This window comes from Ovis canadensis, chromosome 6 (assembly GCF_042477335.2).
Source record: "Ovis canadensis isolate MfBH-ARS-UI-01 breed Bighorn chromosome 6, ARS-UI_OviCan_v2, whole genome shotgun sequence".
Classification (NCBI taxonomy): domain Eukaryota; kingdom Metazoa; phylum Chordata; class Mammalia; order Artiodactyla; family Bovidae; genus Ovis; species Ovis canadensis.
The window spans coordinates 111756419-111782112 of record NC_091250.1 but is presented as its reverse complement, the minus strand read 5'-3'; the positions used below and the strand labels follow the sequence as shown (position 1 = coordinate 111782112).

At 35.8% G+C, this 25694-nt stretch overlaps 1 protein-coding gene and 1 non-coding gene across 2 annotated transcripts in view; one reads left to right on the top strand and one right to left on the bottom strand.

Moving 5' to 3' along the window:
• Nucleotides 1–25694, bottom strand: part of CFAP299 (cilia and flagella associated protein 299) — a 713998-nt gene that overhangs the window by 536222 nt on the left and 152082 nt on the right. The gene's annotated exons all lie outside the window — the stretch shown is intronic.
• On the top strand, nt 18428–18500 carry TRNAS-GCU (transfer RNA serine (anticodon GCU)). Its single transcript has one exon. It is a non-coding gene; the product is annotated as a tRNA-Ser (tRNA).

The following is a 25694-nucleotide window of genomic DNA, read 5'->3' as shown; positions in this document are numbered from 1 at the left end:
GCTGGGCATACACACTGAGAAAACCAGAATCGAAAGAGACACATATACCCCAATGTTCATTGCAGCACTGTTTATAATGGCCAGGACAAGGAACAAACCTAGATGTCCATCAGCAGATGAATGGATAAGAAAGCTATGGTACCTATACACAATGGAGTATTACTCAGCCATTAAAAAGAATACATTTGAATCAGTTCTAATGAGGTGGATGAAACTGGATCCTATTATACAGAGTGAAGTAAGCCAGAAAGAAAAACACCAATACAATATACTAACACATATATATGGAATTTAGAAAGAAGATAACAATAACCCTGAATGTGAGACAGCAAAAGAGACACAGATGTATTTAACAGTCTTTTGGACTCTGTGGGAGAGGGAGAGGGTGGGATGATTTGGGAGAATGGCATTGAAACGTAAAATATCATATGTGAAATGAATCGCCAGTCCAGGTTCGATGCATGATACAGGATGCTCAGGGATGGAGCACTGGGATGACCCAGAGGAATGGTATGGGGAAGGAGGTGGGAGACGGGTTCAGGATGGGGAACACATATATACTGGTAGCGGATTCATGTTGATATATGGCAAAACCAATATAATATTGTAAAGTAAAAATAATAATAATAGTAAATAATAAATGAAAAGCTGAGCACCAAAGAATTGATGCTTTTGAACTGTGGTGTTGGAGAAGACTCTTGAGAGTCCCTTGAGCTGCAAGGAGATCCAACCAGTCCATCCTAAAGGAAATCAGTCCTGAATATTCATTGGAAGGACTGATGCTGAAGCTGAAGCTTCAATGCTTTGGCCACCTGATGTGAAAAACTGACTCATTGAAAAAGACCCTGATGCTGGGAAAGATTGAAGGCAGGAGGAGAAGAGGTTGAGATGGCTGGATGGCATCACTGACTCAATGGATGTGAGTTTGAGCAAGCCCTGGGAATTGGTGATGGACAGGGAAGCCTGACGTGCTGCAGTCTATCGGGCTGCAAAGAGTTGGACATGACTGAGTGACTGAACTGAAGATAAAATGGTAATTATTGTGTCACATATATTAAAGGCCTATATAGTCAAACCTATGGTTTTTTGACTAGCCATGTACAGATGTAAGAAATGGACCATAAAGAAGGCTGAGCATGGAAGAACTGATGCTTTCAAACTGTGTTGCTGGAGAAGATTCTTGAGAGTCCCTTGGACTGCAAGGAGATCAAACCAGTTAATCCCAAAGGGAAATCAGTTCTGAATATTCATTGGAAGGGCTGATACTGAAGTTCCAATACTTGGGCCACCTGATGCAAAGAGACAACTCATTAGAAAACACCCTGATGCTGGGAAAGATTGAAGGCAGGAGAAGGGAGTTACAGAGGATGAGGTGGTTCGATGGCATTATCGACTCAATGGACATAGTTTGAGCAAACTTCAGGAGACAGTGAAGGACAGGGAAGCCTGGCACGCTGCAGTCCATGGGGTCGCAAAAAGTCAGACATGACTGAGTGACTGAACAACAACAAATTGTGTCACAAAGGTAAGCACAAAATATCTCATGAAATTTTTAAAAAGTGAAATGTCACATTTAAGTATCTTCTCATTGAGAATTTTTAAAAGTGAGACTTTATTTAAAAAGCCATATTTTTAAGATGACAGAAAGTAAAAAGGTTTAATATAGTCAATGGAAAAGCTATATAAAGCTTACTAGTTCAAGAAATCATGAAAGAATAAAACTTATCCTGTATACCACATGGTGCTAATCAATAAATCTGAATACAATCTTTTCTAAAGTGAGAAATAATAACAGGAGAAAGCTTGGATGCAGAAAGTACAAATAAGTATCTCAAGTCTTATTTTGTTGTAAAGAGAAACAGAGAGATGAGGTGATATCTAGAGTGAAATATGGACTAAAGATAGAGATTTATGAGATGAGAAAAATTACATTAAAATTTTCCACTGACATGGTTGACCGAATAGTGAGAAAAAAAGTTTATGTTGAAAGAAGAGAGGGTGGCTGGAGTGATGTCCTTAAGATGGCAAGAGGGGATGGGCTCTAGTACATCAGTGAAAATATTAGCTTTCGATTGAAGCATAATCAGTTAATTAATTTTTCTAAAAGGAGGAAGATCAAAGTCTAAGGGTACACACAATGTAGATGGTGAGTTGCTGCAATGGTAGTAGCTTTTACATTTTTTATTTATTATTTCTGTATCTCAGGAAGATGAGAAGAAGGATTATCAGCTGAGAGTGAAGATAATGAGAGATAATGAGAGTGAGGGTGGGGTGTTTTGAAAAGATGGAAGAAGGTATTAAAAAGTCATTGAGGAGTGTGGGAAAGCAAATGGATTAGGTAAATGTAATAGGGCTACTGGAAGCACTAATGAGGCACTAATAATGCACTAATAATGGGTTGATTGTGAACTTAGGAGTGATTTTCAACATAGCATTTTCTTCTAGACATGTTCAGCTCCACAGGTACAGGCACAGAGTAAGCAGAAAATCAGCTTTCATCAAATTTTGGATCCTATCATGTAAATATGGAAGAGTGAGAAAGGGCCACAGGAGTAAGCAGTTGGGTCTGAGAAAGAGTGGCTATAGCGATGGATCATGGCATTTGAACGGATAACTGGCAGTTGCAAACATGAGTGAGAATGTGAGAAAATGAGTAGGTAGTGAAAAGACATAAAATAAGGGAATTGTAAGGTCCTGATGGGTTTGAAGAATCTTTGAAATTGGTGTCATTGTGAAAGTGAATTGTAGAGATAAAAGGTGGTCGGAGAATGGTCTCCTTGAAACTGAGATGAGAGATAGGTTGACTTTACCAACAATGATAAGGTCAAGATTATGGTACTGGGACTGAGAAACTAAAGCAGACTGGAAGATGACATAAATAGAAGACAGCAGGCCAAGAAACTGCTAAACTAGGGTAGTAAAAGATACTGAAATCACCTAGAAGTGTTTTATAGGAACTAACATAGACCACAACCTTCTATCCGTACAAACTGACGATTATCAAAGTGTAGATGATATTCAGCTACTGTCTGTTGAATTAACAGCTAGAATGAAACTTTCTTATAAGAGAAACCTTAAAATTAAATGATAATCTACCACATCATCCTTAGTCTTATCTCTCCCTGGTTTTTACGGTGTGTCTTCTCTCTTTCTCTGGCCACCTCCTCCAACACGCACATTATGTGTGTATATACATCAAAGTATTATTTTTCCAGTAAGTTTATTTTACATAATCAATGCCGCGCTGTGCTTAATTGCTCAATCGTGTCCAACTCTTTGCGACCTCATGGACAGAGAGCCTGGCGGACTACTGTCCACGGGGATTCTCCAGGCAAGAATATTGGAGTGGGTCACTATGTGCTCCTCCAGGTTATCTTCCCAACCCAGGGATCAAATCCAGGTCTCCCGCATTGCAGGCAGATTCTTCACCTTCTGAGCGACCAGGGAAGCCCTGCATAATCAATAGAACTGATTAAAATTGAAAAGATGAAGGGAATCTGAAGACAAGACATACTTGATACAGGACGGGGTCATTACAAGATTTATACAACTAAGTTCTTATTGCAAAAGTTTCTTCTTTATTACCTTAGACAGAAAATAAAAGAAACAATTGCTTTTATCGGACCATCCATTTCATAGAAATGGTTGTACTCAGAAAAAAGTTATATCTTTCTACCATATGATAGAAAAATAATTGTTATACTGAACTATATCACAGAAAAATATTGTTACATAGCACTTCTCTGTGAAGCAAGTTATTGCATGTATGGGTCAACTTATTTGGATATTAAATTAAATAGGCATAAATGTGGAAATTTTCAGAATACAAATAAATGAGTAGAAAAAAATCAAATTCATACTAACTGCTTTCCCCTAGAGAAATAACACCTTTCACAGTATAATCTAAGTATAGATTTTTTTTAATTTTGTTTTTTCCTAGGGTGCAGCAGACATGACATAATTTTGAGGTCTCAATTATGTATTATTCTTGTCTACCAGATGAGACCAACTTTAAAAATGTATCTAGATAGTATAATTAAAGTTATTTTGGGTCTGACTAATTATAGTGTACAGTATAAAGAAAAAACTGACACAAAAGTATCATCTGTCTTTATATGGAAATCAGTTGTAATTTATTGTTTTTGAATCAAGGAAATATAACAAATCTCCAATAAGTGAAGCTTCTGGAATCTAAGAGTCCATCACAAAAGTTCCTAAGGCTTGGAGCTTGGCACCCATGATGTACTTCTGCTGTAAAAGCATCAGAGAGAAGCTTGCAGAAAAGAAGATCCCAACAGCCAACAGCAAGCACCCAGACCAGGTAGGAGGCCAATGTGGTGATTTTCTGCAGAGGAAGCGACACGATCGGACCAGAACAGTGGCAGTGAAAGCTGGCACATGTCAATCAATTTAAAATCTCTTTTTGAACTGGGATCAACTTGATTTGGTGATAGATTAGATTTTAATTAAAAGTGAATCTTCCAAAAGAATACTTGTGAAAGATCCAAGAAAGTAATGCCTCCAAAGTTAGTATTATAAAATTAATGCAACTCTCTGAAAGTACTACTTAGGAAATTGCTTCCATTCTCTTTAGAGGATACAGTTCTAAAGACTCCCAAACACATTGACAGTATTCTCAAATAAGTATAATCAGGATCTACTATAAACAAAGTGGGAAAACCATGTGATACTCCAAAGAAAGTCCCTCTATCACACTGTCCAAGGCTTGTTAATCTTAAATCTCACTATAAGCAATGCCTTCAGGAATCTGTGGCAATACAATGACCTGAGCTGATATGGACAAGTTCTTTCCCCAACTATCCACATAAAAGCAAATATTTGTTTCCTATGAACACGAAGAAATAAACATCTGTGAAAGAGTGTGAGCAGATATAAGATATAGGAGAACCAAAATCTCTAGAACTGGAGATAACAGGACAATCTGATATTGAGTTTTAAATGACTAAGAGATGAATTCCTTGAAATAAATTCAGATCTCCATTAAAATGTAAATAACTCTAGAAAGTACTGCAGGTTTATAATCTAAAAATGGAAAATATTGTTAGGTAGACTTCAGTTCCTAGAACTAGACTAATTATCATGGGCCATACATGCTCAACTTTTCTTTTTTTTATATTGAACTTCCATGAACTGACAACCAACTCTAGAATTATAACACTGACAATACTTCACACCAATCCATGCATTAATCCATCTGTTATTTTCTTACATACTATTGCTTCTGAGATACCTGTCAGATAATTGAGAGTTGAAGTTCATGAGACAGAAAAAGAATAGCTATTTGAGGTTAGGAATAGGAAAACAACTTTTGGGAAATAACACAGTGGAGGAAAGACAATTTTTGTCTATTTTACAATTCAGTCAAGGGCTTCCTGAGTACTTTATTTCTATTTCTTAAATTTTATATTGGAGTATAGCTGATTAACAATGTTGTGTTAGTTTCAGGTGTACAGCAAAGTGATTCAGTTACACATATTCTGAGTACTTTACATCAAGATATTAGTCAATGCATAGACATTAATTCAAGTGACAGAGAAATTAAATCTCATTACCCCAGTTCTCTTTTCCTACAAAACCATGAACAGATATTAAAACAAAGGTGGTGGTAAGAATTTCATTCACAGTATTTCAGAGAAATAGCAAACTCAATCTTGCAAATATTTATTTTTTCATTTATTTTGTGGCCAGCAAAATGGTTAATAAGGATAGCTTCTGTCTCCAAAAGAGCTGTAACTTGAATGTGCAGGACGATATATAATTTTTTTAAGGTGACAATAACTAAGAAACTGACTGCTTAATATTAAGTCAGTTACTGTTCTAAGAAATAAATACCTATGGCCCTTACAACAACTTGATGAAGGAGGTACTATCATTAGCTTATATGAGATCACACAGGTACAATCAGGGAAAACAGGATACTGACTCCAGGCAGTCTGTGTCCAGAGCCATGGTCTAAGCATCAATACAATGACACCTCTTGTGAGTAAGATATAAGAACATAATAAAGTCTTGCAAAAAGTTCTGCAAAAACCCACTGTGTAGGAGCCTTGCAGAGGTATCATATTTCATTGGGCTTTGAATGATACATAAGAGATGCTGGCCAGGAACAAAATGTGGAGGAAAGAGGACAATCCAGGTAAAGAAATAGTGTAAAACAAATGATAAAGTCTTAAATGTGCATTGAAGTTTAGGAAGCAACCAAGTAGATCAGGGCAGAAGGGGAAGGGGCAAAGAGGATGAGATGGTTGGATGGCATTGCCGACTCAATGGACATGAGTTTGAGCAGACTCTGAGAGATAGTGAAGGACAGGGAAGCCTGGCCTGCTGCAATTCATGAGGCCACAGAGTCGGACACGACATAGCAACTGAACAACAAAGGAGATCAGAGGGAGTGCTAAAAATCAGGTGAAAGTTAACTTGAGGCCAGGATATGAGGGACTTCAAGTACTAGGCTAAAGGATTTTACCCTTATTCTGTAGATGATGAGATATCACTATAGGATTTTAGTATTGCTACTATGAGAATAATGTTCAGCAAATTCAGTTTTAGAGAGCATGCAAGAATCTTGCTTGCTCTTCTACCTCTTCACAACATTTACACCACTGCCTCCAAATGCCTCCTCAACAATCAGTTTCTCCAGGAAGCTTTCTTCAACTACCTTTTCCCAACAGGTCAGATTCTCCCTTTTATTTTTCTAAATTATTTCTTTATTTCCATAGCTCCCCTGAGCTTTATTCTAACACCTACCACAGCTTGTAATTATGCTTCATGGGTGATTCAGGCTCATGAGCTAAGAAAGGGGTTTGTATGCATGTAAAATGTGAGCTCTCAGAAGTTGAAGCCATAGGAATAAACGAGATGGACAAAGGAAAACATGCCAAAAGGAGGACGAAACACACCTAACTAGTAAGGGTAGACCCTGTTGCTAGGAAAGATTGAGGGCAGGAGAATAAGAGGGTGACAGAGAATCATCTGGTGGCTGGTTGGATGGCATCACCAAATAAATGGACATAAGAGTGAGCAAGCTCCGGGAGACAGTGAAGGACAGGGAAGCCTGGCATGCTGCAGTCATTGGGGATGCAAAAAGTTGGACACAACTTAGTGACTGAACAACAACAACAACGTTAGATTAAGGAAGCAGATTCAGGGGAAACAACCCAAAAAAGATCCTTGGAGACAGAAGATAAACTCAGAGAGAGGTGTGACACTGTAGGCAGAAGCTAAGATATTATCAAGGAAGTGCTGGTCTCAGTGACTGGGTAAGATGTAGACAAAAACAGTAGTGAACTTAGCTTTTTCCAGAAGAACTCATAAAAAAGTGGGAGGAAATCATATTCATATTTAAGGACTGAGAAGTAAAAGCAGCGAACACAGGCCATCTCTTAAAGAAATTCCATGCTAAAGATAACTATAAGGATGTCTTGGAGAAATCAAGAGTTGAGAAGACATTAAAGGAGAACAATCTCAGTTCATAGTTTCATGTAATGTCTCGTGTTTACTGTGATAACTCAACTTAATAATTCCAATCATGGAGAGAAGATGGTCTTTCAAAATCCTACAGAAAGATCTTTGGATCTCACATTTTCTCTCACATGCCCTTCAGGAGGTTAATGACACTTTTCTGCCCCTCTCTACTCTTGTCCATTTCCCCACCTAAGCTTATGTTATCCCAAGGATTTTATTAATTGTGCACCAGAGTGAATTCTCAGTAAATGAAGAATCTTAGTCAGAATCTCTTATTTGCCAGTTTCTATCTGGAAAAAAAAACCACCTGAGTAAAGGAAAATTGCTGTTTTAATTTACTTGATAAGTGGGTATGTGTTACAAGACTTAACACATCGAATTTGACTCATTCATCTAAGAATTTCATAATATAAAAATATGGGGAGAGACATTATATCATAGTCTTTTATAAAATCAGCCATCTTGATCAAAAATAATTAAAATGGATCATACAAAATGAAAGTATTTCAAATTATTTGCCATGAGGTAAAATGTTAGACAGTTCAGCAGAACTGAGCAGAACCAAAACTGAATGATAACCTTAGCAAAATGATCAAAATAATTAAAATTCATGCTAAAAAATGAAAAAATATTTTCCAAACTACTAAACTTCATATGCTTCATTTTCTCTATTATGTCATAAAGAAGAAAAGAGAACACTACACCGCAGTCATCTGTGAACACTGTGGAAATTTTATTCTGTGTTCAGAAATGTTGAGACAAATCCAAACTGTTCAGGAAACTCTTAGAAACTTATCCAAAGTTATATGAATAATTTTTAATTTTAAAATTAATTTTAACAAATTAATTGCAGTTTATATATTTTCATATAAATATATATTAATAGCACATTATTTTAATTACAAAAGAAAGCACCTCCTGAGAAAAATTTAGTCAAATACTAAGTACAGCACACTAATTTCCTTCTTAGTATTTTTGTTCGCATTTAAAATTTAAATTTCAATAGCAAATAACTCAATATTGTAAATACAAATGTCGAAGAGTGGTGATAAGGTAAGCTAGACTTATAAAGGCTTATGAGTTACAAGTTATCTTACAAATTATCAGAAAGGTTGACTGTTAATGCACTGATCTGTATTTGCTGTGACCACACATTTTACAAGCTTTAGTGGTCTTTTTTTAAAAACCTTCATTTTAGAATGATCAGACTTAGATAGCTATCGCTTTAGTTCTATGTCTACATTTTACATAATTAAATAAGATTGCCTTCCATTTGGTTATTCCAGCAACTCTGAGTACTTAGAAGATCCAGGAAATCTAAAGTGCCACAATGAGCACGTAGGCGGTCTGATGGAGGGAAAACTTTTTTAAAAAAATGTTTTAAAAAAAGAAATAAAATCACTTCCTGTGGTTAACATTTTAGAACCTGGTCCCAGAACAGTCTGTACCAATATTGTGGGTTTGTTGGTATCTTATTTATGAGCATCAGAAACAGACTTGCCCTGGTGCCATCCTTTGAGTAGGATACACGTGTAAGACAGATGGAACTTGTATTTCTATCAGATGTAATTAAAGACTTACTGAATATACTGCCAAATACCACAAATATTAAAACATTTTAGAATAAATTTACTATTGCTTTGACAGCAGTTTCAACAAAATAGCTGGCTGTTTCAACAAATGAGAAGATGGAGTATATTGAAACAGAATTATTGCAATTTAAAATGTGGTAGTTTGGCATAATTTTATTCATATTCTATAATCTACACAGGTCTAAATTTAAGGATTTTACTATAATAAAATACTTCAGGCTCTTATATGAGGAAAAGTTAGGGAACAGCTTTTCAACAAGTTCTCCCAAGGAGAAATGAATAATCAGAAGAGAACAAACTCAAAGACTGAAAACTGAACAAGACCACTTTCTATGCATATAAGAAGGCCGCGTAAAGAAGAATGCTGATTAAGGGACCACTTTCTCATGATTTTCCACCATATTCTTCTGGGAACCTCTTTTCAATAATGCCAAAAGCATCAGAGACATTAGTTAGGAGAGCAGTACTGAACGATCAATGGGTTGATTAACTAGAAGTCACTGCTGATGCTCACAAGGGCGATTTTGGTTGAGGTGGGAGTTCTATTCTGATTGCAATCATCTGAGGACTAAATGGAAGTTTAGGTAAGATGCCCCCCAACCAAAGAAACACAAAATGTGACTATTTCAAAACGCAAATACATTGGCTTATCATTAAAACAGCAACAACAACAAAATGAACTCAATAAAGTCAGTAGGTTTCTAAATTCCTTAGAGCTAGAGGCTGGCTATTTATGGCTATTTTATATAAATAAAATGTTAGATGTAAAATGGTAAAGTTTAGTTGGAAGTTATGAGACATTTTGCCATCATACCTCAGAGTATGGGCTTTAATCAGAGAAATACTGATTTTATTATTAATCTTAGGAGAAAAGCTCAAGAGGAGATAGATGAAATAACCTGCATGTGCATTGATGGGTAAAGAAAATGGAATGCATGTAAGAATTAAAGATATTAAAATTTAAAAAATAAAAAACTAAAAAAAAAAAAAGAAAATGGAATATATATATATACACTAAAACATGAAATCTTGCCATTCCATAAAAATAGGAAATTTTGGCATTTTTGACCACACACATGGACTCTGAGGGCATTATGCTAAGTGAAATATATCAGACAGAGAAAGACAAGTATCATATGATCTTATTTATGTGGGTAATTTAAAAAACAACGACACCACCTCAGAGATACAGAGACCAGATTGGTGGTTGCCAGAGGCAGGGTATGAGGAGTGGGTGAAATACGTGAAGGGAGTTAAAAGATAAAAATGTTCAGTTTTAAAACAAATAAGACACAGGAATGTAATGTACAGCATGGTGAATATAATTAATAATATTAAAATAAATATTTGAAAGCTGCTGATATGATAAATCTGAAAAGGTCTTATCACCAAAAAATTTGTAACTATGTACGGTGATGAATGTTAACTAGATTTATTGTGGTTATCACTTCACAATATATGCAAATATCACATCATTATGTTGTGATGAAACTAATACAATGTTATATGTCAATTATACCTCAATCGAAAAAGGGAGAAGATATAACTAAAATGACCGAAATAACTCCTGCACCTAAACTGTACCCACATACACCCATCCACTAAAATTAATTACACAAAAAATATTGAAAATAGATTAAATTCTCTTCTTAACTAGCAGTGATTTTCCACTTGGATGAATATTTTTTTTAAAAAAGCCTACACACATTATTAATAAGAAACACACCTTATCAGTATATATCAACATATATCAAAATACCAAGAAGAGGTAAAAATTAAAGGGACGAAAAAAGTCCATGGGTAAATATTAGTGGTATGTACAATAATGTACAAATGTTAATGTCAGAAACATTACATTCAAGATTAAAACATTACACTGGAAAAATAATATCTTTTAGTGTTCTAGGAAGCAAATTCAACTTTGAAGCATATTATCATTACTATATTAAGCATATTATCATTATTATAATGCAAGAAAAGACTGATGTGAAATACAAAATGTAATAAATCCTAAACTAAACATGGTATTAAATATAGCCATATTACAATATTGACGTCAAAAATGTTACATGAAATCACTATCTTGAAGAGTTAGTTGTACTTGCATGTTCAGTGAAGCATTATTCACCTCATCCAAGGTATAAAAACAACCTAAGCATCCTTCAACAAATGAATGAATAAAGAAAATGTGGTTTACATATACAGTGGAATATTATAGTCTTTAAAGAAAAATCCTGGCATTTGCAACAACATGGATCAACCTGGAAGGAATGGTGCTAAGTGAAATAACCCAGACAAAGGAAGACAAATGCAGTTGTCCCCAGTACCCATGAGATATTGGTTCCCAAATCGCCTCCAGACACACAAAATTCACGGATGTCCTTCCATAAAAGCGTTGTATTTGCATGTAGCTTATGCACATCTTCTTATAAGTCTTCTTTAGGTTACTTATAGTGCCTAATACAATGTAAATACTATGTAAATAATTGTAAATTAAATACTATGTAAGTAGTTGTTAGTGTAAGGCAAATTCAAGTTTTTTGGAGCTTACTAGAATTTTCTTTTTCAAATACCTGCTATCTGTGGCTGGCTGAATTCATAGATGCAAAACCGACGGATTGGGAGGGCAGACTACTACTGCATGGTCTCACTTATATGTACTATCTTTAAAAAAAAAAAAAGTAGAACTCATAGAAACAGAGTGGAAACGGTGGTTGCCAGGGGCTTGGTGCAGGAAGAAATAGAAGCTGGTTAAAGGGTAAAAACCTTCAATTATAAGATAAATGTATAACAGGGGACGACAGTTGATAATATTATATTGCATAATTAAAATTTGCTAAGAGAGTAGTACTTAACGCGTTCTCACCAAAACAAATAAGTTAAAAAGGTAAATATGTGAGGTGATAGATGTGCTAATTACTTGTGGGAATTCATATGTATACTGAATCTTCATGTTGTATGCCTTAAATATGTGAAATTTTTATTAAAAATATACTTATGAAAAAATAAATAAGTTACCCCCCAAAATCCAATGATTTTGGATACTGCCCATAATATATACTCTTAGGTTAAAAAGTAAGTTTCAAAATGGAATGTATAGCATGATCCAAATTTTAAATAGTATATAAAATATAGATTCACATATATCTATAGAGATAGATGGCCTTCCCTCATAGCTCAGTCAGTAAAGGATGTGCCTGCAATGCAGGAGACCTGGGTTCAATTATTGGATCAGGAAGATCCCCTGGAGAAGGAAATGGCAACCCTCCAGTATTCTTGCCTGGAGAATCCCATAGACTATAGCCTGGGATCGCAAGAGTTGGACATGACTTAGCAACCAAACACCATACAGATAGATAAAGAAGTATATCAATATACCAAAGCCAGTTGACAGAATTACAGGCAATTTTTTTTATCATTTTTTCCTTATTTTTTGAAATTTTCTATACTGAATACATATCGTTTTTATAGAAATTTACTTTTAGAATAACAAACATGAACTTTATCTTATTTAGGTCTCTATTCCTTACCTTTTAAACTGACACATTTCTGTTTAAGAGTCTCATTTATCAAAACCACTTAAGGAAATCTCCATCCAAAAAAAAAAGAAAAAACAAATGACAACAAGCTACTGGTTACCAGTGGAAATGTGGGGAGGGCAAGTATGGAAAAGGGGAAGTGAGAGGTGCAAATACTAGGGTGTAAGATAAGCTCAGGGATATACTATATACACAAAAAAAAATGTAGCCAGTTTTTGGTAATAACTATAAACAGAAAGTAACCTTTAAAATTTTATAAAAATAAAATGTTGTAAAAAGTAAAAAAAAAAGTACAAAGAAATGGCCAAAGTCACTTGTAAATTAACAAAAATTTCATTATGGCTTTAAGAAAACTTAAACCAAAAATTTGATACGAATCACATAATTACTTTGGTAGAAATTAAAGAAAATATTCTTCCAAATAAAGTGAAACCAACTACAATTTTTCTACCCATCCTAAAAATCTCACAATGACCAAGAATTGGCAGCTCAATGTGTCTGTGATGTTTATATGATTTCCTAAAATGTTATTTTAAATATAATAGGTAAAATTTGTTCTTGCTGCAGATCCTTTTTTGCAAGGAAAGTAAGCTGTATAAGGATATATTTCAAGAAGGAAATCAGAGTTTCAGCCAAATTAAATAGCTTTTCCTTCTCTTTCCTCTTGCTACTTTCATTGTAAAACATAGCTATTACTGAATTTCCACTCTGCGGACGAACACCAAATCCATAAATCTAGCCTAGCTTTATATGCATTAACAAAACAAAATAAAATTTAGCATTTAAATTGTTATGGTTTTCTTTTAAAACATAAGGTAAAAGAGATACACATCCATCTTTAGATTATAATTGAAAAAGTGATGGACTTAGAGTCAGATACACTGGAATTAAGGTTCTTAACTATCACAGATGATCATTTTCATTTTTCTGAGTCTACCACATATAATGGGCTTTCCTGGTGGCTCAGTGGTAAAGAATCAGCCTGCCAAGCAGGAGACTCAGATTCGATCCCTGGGTTAGGAAGATCCCCTGGAGAAGAAAATGGCAACCCACTCCAGTATTCTTGCCTGGGAAGTCCCATGATCAGAAGAGCCTGTAGGCTATAGTCCATGAGGTCACAAAGAGTCAAACAACACTGAGCAACTGAGCATGCACAATGACATACATTAACATATTCATTTATTCCACAAATATTGACTATGTGTATAATATTCTAATCACTAAAACATAGAGGAGGTTTACAGCAATGGGAAAGAGGGAGAGCAAGCCAGGCTAGGTCTCAGCAGTCTTGGTTTCAGCTCAGTGGAGTGAAAGATAATACCAAATGCCTGAAAAACTCAAGATAATTATAAATTGCAATTTTTAAAAAATGCTGTGAAAGAAATAAACAAAACTGACATAGGGTTAAGTAGCAGAGGATGGCTTCATTAACTCAAGGGATCAAGGAACACTGCTTAACATAACTGCCATTTGGGCCCAGACCAGAAGTATAAGGTGTTACACATGTACCCAAGTACCATAAAACTAGAGACAGCTTTATACATACTTCAGAGCTGGTTGAAACTATTTAAACTAGCAACTAGCATTATGTTATACCAAGCTGTATTTTCTTCCTAACTCCTTTACACATACTTCCAAGTCCCTTCACTTTATCCTACACGAGTTCTCTGCCTTTGACCTTCTATCGGTCACAGTTGCTTTCCCTGCCCCTACTAAAGAACTAGTTTACCATGAGCCACTTTATACTTATTTACTTTTTACAAACATCTCTGTTGTTAATTCTTTGTGACACTGGATTGTGAAAAATATTAACCTATGAAATCTGGTGATAATGAAAGAAAAGTAGTTTTTCAGAGTTATTATATATAGATATGGGCTGTGTGGTATTGTGTCCATTTTAGATGCTCAGTCATATCTGGCTCTTTGAGACTCCATGGACTGTAGCCTACCAGTCTTCTCTGTCCATGGAATTCTCCAGACAAAAATACGAGAGTGGGTTACCATGCCCGCCTCCAGGGGATATTCCCTGACCCAGAGATTGAACCCAGGTCTCCTGCATTGCAGGCAGATTCTTTACCATCTGAATCACCAGGGAAGCCCCCCTATTGCGTCAACCTAACTACAATAAAACATTTCCTTAAATAGAGAAAAAAATGGCTATATTACTCTTATGTCCTGTTCACGAATGTTAACTATGGTATTTGTATGTGTATTACATGTGTTGTCCTGTATAACATATTTTCCAGATGAGTTCATTTTTAAAGCCTAAGCAAAACTCCTTATTGTTTAAGTGCTTTTATCAAATGGAATTCAGAATTCTAAGTTTAATTTGCTATACCTCTATTTTTATGAACATGTTAAACTTACAAAAAATCTGGTGTCCAGCCTATATTAATTCTATTTTTAAACCATGAAATTATCCTTAGAATTTTTTTTAAGATCTTGCTCATTAAAACAATCATTACATAAAACATGTGGTCTTTCCTGAAAAGCATATTACAATTATTTTCATTACAGTTAAATAATTTTTATCTGTAACTTAATGATATTCATATTAGACAAAATTCAATATATTAAACAAAGTATTTTGTATCACAGTATTTTCACTCTTGCCAAATATTGTTAAGTGCTAAATTGAACTTTTTGCTAGGAGAATGGCAAGCTACTCAGACACTGTTAAAATGAAAATTTGCCTTTCATAAAATGGAGAAACAAACAAGATTAATTAACCGAGAAAAACATCCTCTTTATAGAAATACTAGAGAAAATTATACTTATATAGTAAATATTTATGGATTAAATTGCCTTTAAAAAGGCAGTAATCCCTTCTGTAGAACATTTTACTGAATTATTGGATAGCTATTATGGTTTAAATCTTATACATAATGACTATTTAATGCACGGAATTTCAAACTATGAGATTACAAAACAAATGTGTTTTATTTTTCTTAAGTACTGATTTAAACAACAACAACAAAACTCCAGAAAAGTTTTGGTAACTGTGAAGAATGTAAATTGGGAATTCTCAGAATATATAAATTATATCGTTTCTAGAAGAATAAAATTAGGATAAGGAGCCACTCAGTTCAGCATTTATATAATATCTAAAAGCAGAGACATTACTTTGCCAACTAAGGTCTGTCTAGTCAAGGCTATGGTTTTTCCAGTGGTCATGTATGGATGTGACAGTTGGACTGTGAAGAAGGCTGAGTGTCAAAGAATTGATGCTTTTGAATTATGGTGTTGGAGAAGACTCTTGAGAGTCCCTTGGACAGCAAGGAGATCCAACCAGTCCATTCTGAAGGAGATCAGCCCTGGGATTTCTTTGGAAGGAATGATGCTAAAGCTGAAACTCCAGTACTTTGGCCACCTCATGCGAAGAGCTGACTCATTGGAAAAGACTCTGATGCTGGGAGGGATTGAGGGCAGGAGGAGAAGGGGACGACAGAGGATGAGACGGCTGGATGGCATCACTGACTCGATGGACGTGAGTCAGTGAACTCCGGGAGCTGGTGATGGACGGGGAGGCCTGGCGTGCTGCGATTCATGAGGTCTCATAGAGTCGGACACGACTGAGTGACTGAACTGAACCTCTGTTTTATCCAGAGATAGTACTAGTGAATGACACAGAAGAGGTTTCTGCACCCACAGATCTTATACTCTACAGGATGGACACTGATAAAAAGAAAGAAAGTAGATGGTGGCTTGTGAAATCAAAGTCAGGAAGCTCTGTAAAGGAGACAATATAGGCAGGCTGAAACACAGAAACACCTAGTGCCAAAGAAGCTCATTTTAGAAGTGACAGAATTGGGAGGCAAAGGTAAGGATTCAGAAACCCTCAGGTAATAGAGCCTCGAGAGGCTATACCTAAGGCAGAAAGATATCAATACATATGCCATGTAAGAAGAGACCCTTACAGCTCAGTACAGAAACCCCTGACTTTACTGTTTCACATAGGGAGAGTAAATACAGAACAGAAGAGTTTTCTGCACCCACAGATCTTATACTCTGTAGGATGGACACTGATAAAGTAGAACAAAAGTAGATGGTGACTTGTGAAATCAAAATGTCAGGAAACAATAGAATGCCCATTACTTTTTTAAAAGAACAAAATCATCATAGTTGACAAAGATCATTGTTGATAAAGTAATTTTTAAATTAAATGTACCTTTATTGCTAAAATAATATACTAAGTAATAGTCTGAAAATACTAAATTGATTATTTTGTATGCCTTTGGTGATAGAAGTTCTGTACATCTTTCCAAAGCATTTGACATAATTGAAATAATGCTACACATAGAGCAGCACCTAGAAATGGAGAGAAAAGAGGCCAAGCTATATAATGTGCCCAAATATACTTGGGACTTGACATTCAAGAAGAAAGTTCTGCTTAGTAGAATGATATAATCTATAGGAGACAGTAAGGGTCTAGAAAACATAAAGTCAAGTTGCAAATAGGACTAAAAATGCCTGAAGCAGTTGGTAGGTCACACCAACTGGTCGTCACAGGTAATTAAGCTAAGGGGATGCTGATTCCTGCTAACCAAACTTCTGAGAAATTGATGTAAAACCAGACAGCTAATCTGCACTGAGAATTTTAACTAGTAAGTTTGCAAGTTATTACCCTGTTTCCTCAGAACAGAAAATTCTACAAAGAGAGCAAATTTAAAATCAGAAGGTGCCTTCAATGGCCATAGACGCCAACAAGAGCAGATAGCTGAATAGTCTTAATGGTCAATAAAAAATAAAGTTATAATTAGCAGACTGATAGATCATAACTCCAGGATATATTTGCCAAGTAGTCTGACAACTTTCAATGCTATAGTAGAGTCATCAAAGGAACTTGTTTCAAACTTTTTACACAGAGGGGGAAAGGTGGGGGGAATGGATAGTCAGGGAGCTTGGGATGGGCATTATATATATTTATATACATTGCTGCATTTAAAATGGACAACCAACAAGGACCTACTGCATAGCAGAGGGAACTCTGCTCAATGTTATGTGGCAGCCTGGATGGGAGGGGAATTAGGGGGGAGAATGGGCACATGTATATGATGGTTGAGTCACTCTGCTATGGACCTGAAACTATCACAACATTGTTCACTGGCTATACTACAATATAAAACAGAAAGTTTTTTTTTTAAAGTAAAGAAAGAACAACAGACATTAACCACTAACGGTAAGGTATTATACTCAGTACTCTAGGATACCTTATATTTGCATGTGGTGTCTTTCTGCATATGATTTTATATATATATATATATATATATATATATATATATATATATATATATTTGAATCCAAGACAGAATAAAATTTTATAAACTCAAAAAAAACTTTTTACACAAAAGTGATACAGTAATTTGAACATTTAAGTGTCCTAATTATTTGTGATAAAAGAAAAAAATTTAACTAAAGATTAAAAGTTGATTTAAATAATTAACAACAAAAGCAAGAGTCCAGGTCTTTGATTCAGAAAAGTATGTGTTTGGGACAAAAGAAAGAAAAAAGGAGGAAAGTTCTGTTTTGTTTTTTATTGGGGTATAGTTGCTTTACTGTTGTATTAGTTTCTACTCTATAGCAAAGTGAATCCGCTATATATATACTTTTTTTTTTTTTTTCGCTCAGGCACTTCAGTCGTCCAACCCTTTGCAACCATAGCCCACCAGGCTCCTCTGTCCATGGGATTTTCCTGGCAAGAACACTAGGGTGGGTTGCCATTCCCTCTTCCAGGGGATCTTCCCAACCCAGGGATCAAACCCCCATCTCCTGCGTCACCTGCATTGTAGGTGGATTCTTTACCATTGGGCTTCCCTGGTGGCTCAGAGGTTAAAGCGTCTGCCTGCTATGCAGGAGACCTGGGTTCGATCCCTGGGTCAGGAAGATCCCCTGGAGAAGGAAATGGCAACCCACCCCAGTATTCTTGCCTGGAGAATCCCATGGACGGAGGAGCCTGGTGGGCTACAGTCCACGAGATCGCAAAGAGTTGGACACGACTGAGCAAGTAACTTAACTTTCTTTCACTTTACCATTGAGCCACCAGGAAAGCCCATATGTATATATATCCCCTGTTTTGGACTTCATTCCCATTTAGGTCACCACAGAGCATTAAGTAGAGCTCCCTGCGCTATACACCAGGTTCTTATTAGTTACCTATTCTATTTATACATATCAGTGTATACACATCAGTCCCAGTCTCCCAAGTCACCCAACCCTCCTCCCCCCTCTACATCTGTGTCTCTATTTCTGTCTTGCAAACAGGTTCATCTATACCATTTTTATCAGTTCCACATATAGGCATTAATATAGGATATTTGTTTTTCTCTTTTTGGATTTAGGGAATTCCCTTTAAAAGCTAAAAATAGAATTATCATATGACCGAGTAATCCCACTACTAGACAAACACCCTGAAAAAAAAATATTTAAAAAAACACATGCACCTGAATGTTCACTGAAGTACTATTTATGATAGCCAGGTCATGGAAGCAACCTGAATGTCCATTGACAGATGAATGGATAAAGATGTAGTACATATATACAATGGAATATTACACAGCCATAAAAAGAAACAAAATTGGGTCATTTGCAGAGATGTGGATGGACCTAGGAACTGTCATACAGAGTGAAGAAGGCAAGTTTTAAGAATACAACTTTTAAAATATTTTTAATATTTGATGTAGACAATTTGGAACTGACTACCACAGAAAGCTCCTAAGTACCTTTTTATATTTTCATTTGGGATTTTAAAAACTGATTCCATACTTCATCTAGTTATCAGTTCAGTTCAGTCACTCAGTCGTGTCCAACTCTTCGCGACCCCATGAATCACAGCATACCAGGCCTCCCCATTCATCACCAACTCCCGGAGTTCACTCAGACTCACGTCCATCGAGTCAGTGATGCCATCCAGCCATCTTATCCTCTGTTGTCCCATTCTCCTCCTGCCTCCAATCCCTCCCAGCATCAGAGAATTTTCCAATGAGTCAACTCTTTGCATGAGGTGGCCAAAGTACTGGAGTTTCAGCTTAGCATCATTCCTTCCAAAGAAATCCCAGGGCTGATCTCCTTCAGAATGGACTGGTTGGATCTCCTTGCAGTCCAAGGGACTCTCAAGAGTCTTCTCCAACACCACAGTTCAAAAGCATCAGTTGGTTGGCACTCAGCTTTCTTCACAGTCCAACTGTCACATCCATACATGACCACAGGAAAAACCATATAGTCTTGACTAGATGGACCTTAGTCGGCAAAGTAATGTTTCTGCTTTTGAATATACTATCTAGGTTGGTCATAACTTTTCTTCCAAGGAGTAAGCGTCTTTTAATTTCATGGCTGCAATCACCATCTGCAGTGATTCTGGAGCCCAAAAAAATAAAGTCTGACACTGTTTCCACTGTTTCCCCATCTATTTCCCATGAAGTGATGGGATCAGATGCCATGATCTTAGTTTTCTGAATGTTGAGCTTTAAGCCAACTTTTTCACTCTCCTCCTTCACTTTCATCAAGAGGCTTTTTAGTTCCTCTTCACTTTCTGTCATAAGGGTGGTGTCATTTGCATATCTGAGGTGATTTATATTTCTCCCGGCAATCTTGATTCCAGCTTGTGCTTCTTCCAGTCCAGCGTTTCTCATGATGTACTCTGCATAGAAGTTAAATAAGCAGGGTGACAATATACAGCCTTGACGTACTCCTTTTCTTATTTGGAACCAGTCTGTTGTTCCATGTCCAGTTCTAACTGTTGCTTCCTGACCTGCATACAGATTTTTCAAGAGGCAGGTGAGGTGGCCTGGTATTCCCATCTCTTTCAGAATTTTCCACAGTTTATTGTGATACACACAGTCAAAGGCTTTGGCATAGTCGATAAAGCAGAAGCAGATGTTTTTCTGGAACTCTCTCGCTTTTTCCATGATCCAGCAGATGTTGGAATGTTGGCAATTTGATCTCTGGTTCCTCTGCCTTTTCTAAAACCAGCTTGAACATCAGGAAGTTCACAGTTCATGTATTGCTGAAGCCTGGCTTGGAGAATTTTGTGCATTACTTTACTAGCATGTGAGATGAGTGCAATTATGCGGTAGTTTGAGCATTCTTTGGCATTGCCTTTCTTTGGCAATGGAATGAAAACTGACCTTTTCCAGTCCTGTGGCCACTGCTGAGTTTTCCAAATTTGCTGGCATATTGCGTGCAGCACTTTCAAGTACACTTTAATATTGCTTATACACACATTTCAAAAGACTACAGAGAAATGCAATATATAATGAAGACAAAATTGAGAATGAGGCAAACATTTTTTAAAATACTTTTATCCATAGAAAAAAGAAATCATCAATGTAATGAATATAAAACATAAGTAAAATGAAAGAGAATGCTAAAATTGCTCCTGGTTTTCTTTAATTTTGGAGAAGGAAATGGCAATCCACTCCAGTACTATTGCCTGGAAAATCCCATGGACAGAGGAGCCTGGTAGGCTACAGTCTGTTTGGTCGCAAAGAGTCAGACACAACTGAGCAACTATACTTTCACACTTTTCTTTAATGTATTCTCTACTGCTTTGTTCCTTATTGTTTTACTAACTCCAACAATTGCTGGACCACCCTGATGGTCCAGTGTTTAAGAATCTGCCTGCCAGTGCAGGGGACAATGGTTCAACACCTGGTTTGGTTAGATTCCATGTGCTTCAGGGCCATTAAGCCCATGGGCCACAACTACTGAGCCCATGTTCAAAAGCCCATGCTCTGCAACAAGAGAAGCCCCCACAGTGAGAAGCCACCACAATGAGAAGCCTGCACGCAGCAACTAGAGAGTAGCCCACACACAGCAATGAAGACCCAGTGCAGTGAAAAATAATTAAATAAATAAAATTGAAAAAATAATTCCTCAAATGCATATGTTACTCTGGGCCTGCATGCCAAGACATTTTATTAAGTTCATGTGCTAAAATTTTCTCATTCCTTGGATGACTTAACAAGAGATTTCTTAGGAGTATTATAATCTTGAATGGTATTTTGATCTACCCAAAAGGAATACTTTGGAGTAATATTATTATGAAACCAATGATGGAAATATCATCTAGACAAAAGTGACAGTCCATGAGACTTCACTCTGAATTTCTTCTCGTCCTCTAATAAATGTTTCTTTATGGTCAGAGTAAAGAGAAAAGGCAGTTAGAGCCAGTACTGATGTTACTGCAAGGAGTAGTATGTACTTTCTTATTGATATAGTACACATTTCTGGTAAAAGAATTTCAAGCATCATAAACTCTTTGCTTGAATTCTATATTCCCAGATAGAGTTGCCACCTGTGAGGTTATAGGGCCATTATACAAGATTGTCTGACTCTTCTACTTCTTTTATTACTATCCAGTTTTAGACAGTAATCCTTTCTCATATAATCACTCAAAACATGTGTGTTCCCATATTTTCAAATAATGTCACATATACCAGAACACAAAAGATTCTGTCTTTCCGCTTCTTGAAATAGGATTTCTAAATTGAACGTGTGATACTGAGCATTAGCCAGATACTAGGTCTTAAACAGGCCTCCCTGGTGACTCAGTAGTAAAGAATCCACCTGCCAAGTAGGAGACATGGGTTCGGTCCCTCAGTTGGGAAGGTCCCCTGGAGAAGGAAATAGCAATCCACTCCATGTTCTCACTTAGAAAATCCCATAAAGAGAGGAGCCTTGGTGGGCTACAGTCCATGGGGTTGCAAAAGAGTCGAACATGACTTAGTGACTAAACATCAGCAACAACAGGTCTGAAACAAACCAGACATACTGGAAAATTTTTAGATGGTCAGAATAAATGGGAGGATGGGGGATACATGGTAGCACTGCTATCATCATATGTTAACTGGTAACAGTAAGTATATACTTGTTCAATTATATTTTCTATTTTCAGCTTAGAAGTAGGAACACCTGTATTTTAAGTCCCAGTTCTGACACTAATTAGCATGAAATTTTTAAACAACTCATTTTTAAGCCCTCAGCGTCAGGCATGGTGTCCTCATTCTGTTAAATAAGTAAGTAAAGACTAGGTCTCCAAGTTTCCTTCTAGTTTTAAAATTTTATCCATGTTGAGTTGCTACGGTCCGTAATCGAAATTCTCTATAAAGAAAATAAAATTCATATTAACAAAATTATTTCATATGTAACTTTGCAAAGCCAGTAAAAGAGATGAATTTACTGCTTCAATAGAGTCTTTTTAAATGCCCTAAGCTGAGTGCAGTCTCTGCAGTGAGCTTCAATTTTGTCAATTTTTAAGAAATCAATATTTCACCAATACTTATAGATCTTTTTTAAACAATTTTACTTAATTTTGCCTGTGCACAGGCTTTCTCTAGTTGCAGTGAGCGGGGGCTACTGTTCAGTTTTGATGCCCAGATTTCTCACTGCAATGGCTTCTTCAGTCGTCAGGCATGAGCTCTAGGGTGCAGCTTCGGTAGTTGCGGCTTGTGGGCTCAGCAGCTGTGGTACACAGGCACCCAGGGATCAAACCAGTGTCCCCTGTGCTGCAAGGCAGACTCTTAACCATTGGACTACCAGGGAAACCTGCATATTGGTCTTAAAATGTTACTTGCTATGAGTTTTGAGGGATTTAAGTGGTAGTAATTAGCACATTATTTTGTTCTTGTGGCATATGGAGACTTTTTTTGAAACAACCAGGTATGAATTTCACAAGAGCATCTTCATTTCAATGAAGTACTGGCATCCTTGTCTAGACTATATGTCTTTACAGGTCAGACCTAAAGTCCTCAGAATATCTGTTGGCTGCCCCTACTCACATTAAGCTTTTTCAGCAAAGCACTGCCTCTTCTTGGAAGTATCTATGACTATGCTTTTCCATCTGCCACACATGACGAAGTCAGTCTTTGAACATGCCATTTCTGCTTTAATGGCTTAAAGAGACCAACAGTCTAAACATATGTCTTTGGGGCATTCTGACATTTTTCCAGAGATAATGATTGACTTTCTGGCCACTGATTGATCTTTAACAGTAACACTTACTTAGTTAGATAAATCTATAAGCTAAGTTATTAATATAGAATGATTTTTAAAAAAAAAGATTTCATGGACAAATGCATATTATATTGCATTCTTTATAAATTGAATTGAACTATGAATAATGTGAACAAATTCAATACCAGAACTTCAGAGGTTTTTGAACATATAGGGTAATTGGAAATTTATTTTGGTTGGAATATAGTATCTTAAAAATGCAATTATCTGAAACAATCCACCCAATAAGCAACTAGCAGCTTCTTTACAATATCAACTTAGACACTTGAACAAAGAATACACAGTTTAAAATTTTGTATTAATTTGTTTTTAAGGAAAATGCCCTAGTGCATGAGGAAAAGAATATATCAACTAGGTATTTCCCAGGTTCACATTAAATTGTTACAGCTAGGTATAACCATTTTTAAAAAATCTGGATATGACTATTAGCAGATACTTGGCCAGCATAAGTCAGAACACATGTTTCAGCTTTATGGCAATAGGCTGTGAGCTTTTTGTCACTTGGTTCTCTTAAGGCTTCCCAAAATGTGTAAATGTTCCAGGTGTCCACTTAATTTAGTTAGTACCAATACTATAAAGATTTTTCAAGATGTAGTCTCAGTGTACTGAACTAAACAGGTTTATTGGACAAAAGTAATGCAGCTCTGTAGTAATGTAGTTTCAGTAATTTCACATGACCACTTAACATTAAAAATCTAGTTTTAATTTTTTATTTAATCAATTTGTTTACAATTCTACTTTTCCAAATAGACCAGTTTTCATAATAAACAATTCATTACTCTATCAGTTGGTGGTAAACATTTGTACTTTTGACCAGATATGTGTTCTAGTCTTACCTAACAGTTGTAAAAAAAAAAAAATGAATGTTAGAAGCATTTATTTAAAGTCTAATTTTTAAAAGTCGGTATGATTTTTTTTTCTAACTAAGCACTTCTCAAATTTACTTGACTACGAAATTCTTATATCCCATAAAGATAGTAACTTCATGCAGAGAGTACTTTAAAAGGCTTGCGACAGAAAAGATACCTCCAAGTTTTCTTTGGATACTTCATCTCTAATTCTTAAATAATTTTTCACATTTTTCAAATCTATATTTTTTCACCTAGAGCCCCTACATCTCATTCTTTTTTTTAAAATAGAGGCTACTAATAAACTGGCAACCTTAACTTCCACTTTTACATAATTCAACTCAATGCAGTAAATATTCACCAAGATATTATGCTTGCTATTGTAAAATTGTTATATCACCCCTTACTTTTCACTTTGGTAGACTAAACTGACCAAAATCCTACTATTTTTTTCCCTTATATATCACAATTTATACTCATGTGATTATTCTTCTGGAACCATACTTTTCAAAAATATCTACAATCATTTTGAATTGCGATAATTGACACTAGGCATATCAGTCTAGTGAATGTAGCATACTCCAGGAATCAGGAATCACTTTAAACATCATCGAGACCTGTCTGGTATTACTGCTGGACATTCCTTTTTTAAAGTGGGCTTCTTTGAAAATTTTATGTGAAATCAATATATCAGCACCCTCTTCTCCCACTCCTATCCTCCAACATATACCTCTTTTGTCAGGGTTCTCCACTACAGCCATGTCTTTATAACCAAGAATTTTAAATTTCAAAGATAAAAAGATAATCAATTAAATCATAAATACATGAAGACAGGGAGTGAAAGTTCCTTCCATCTAAGGAACATGCGAGGAAATAGAATCAATTTATATCCAACTACTACATTCAGAAAGAAAATGGTTTCATTAGGTACACATATTTATTGGTGCTTAAAAATTGTCAGTCTCTTTTGACACTGAATTTCCAGCAATTTTTTTAAACTTCTTATTTTTCAAAAATACATAAAAGATTTTTTATTTGGCCAGCTGCTTACTAAAAATATTTGTACTGATAATAATCCATTAACTTCTCTAACAATTAGAGGACTATGCTCATAGAATAAAAAAAATTCTTAAATTTTTATTTATATGCATTGTTATTCCAGATATGTATGATAAGGTAATAAACGAAAGGCTAGCAAACACAAAGAAAACTTCATCAGC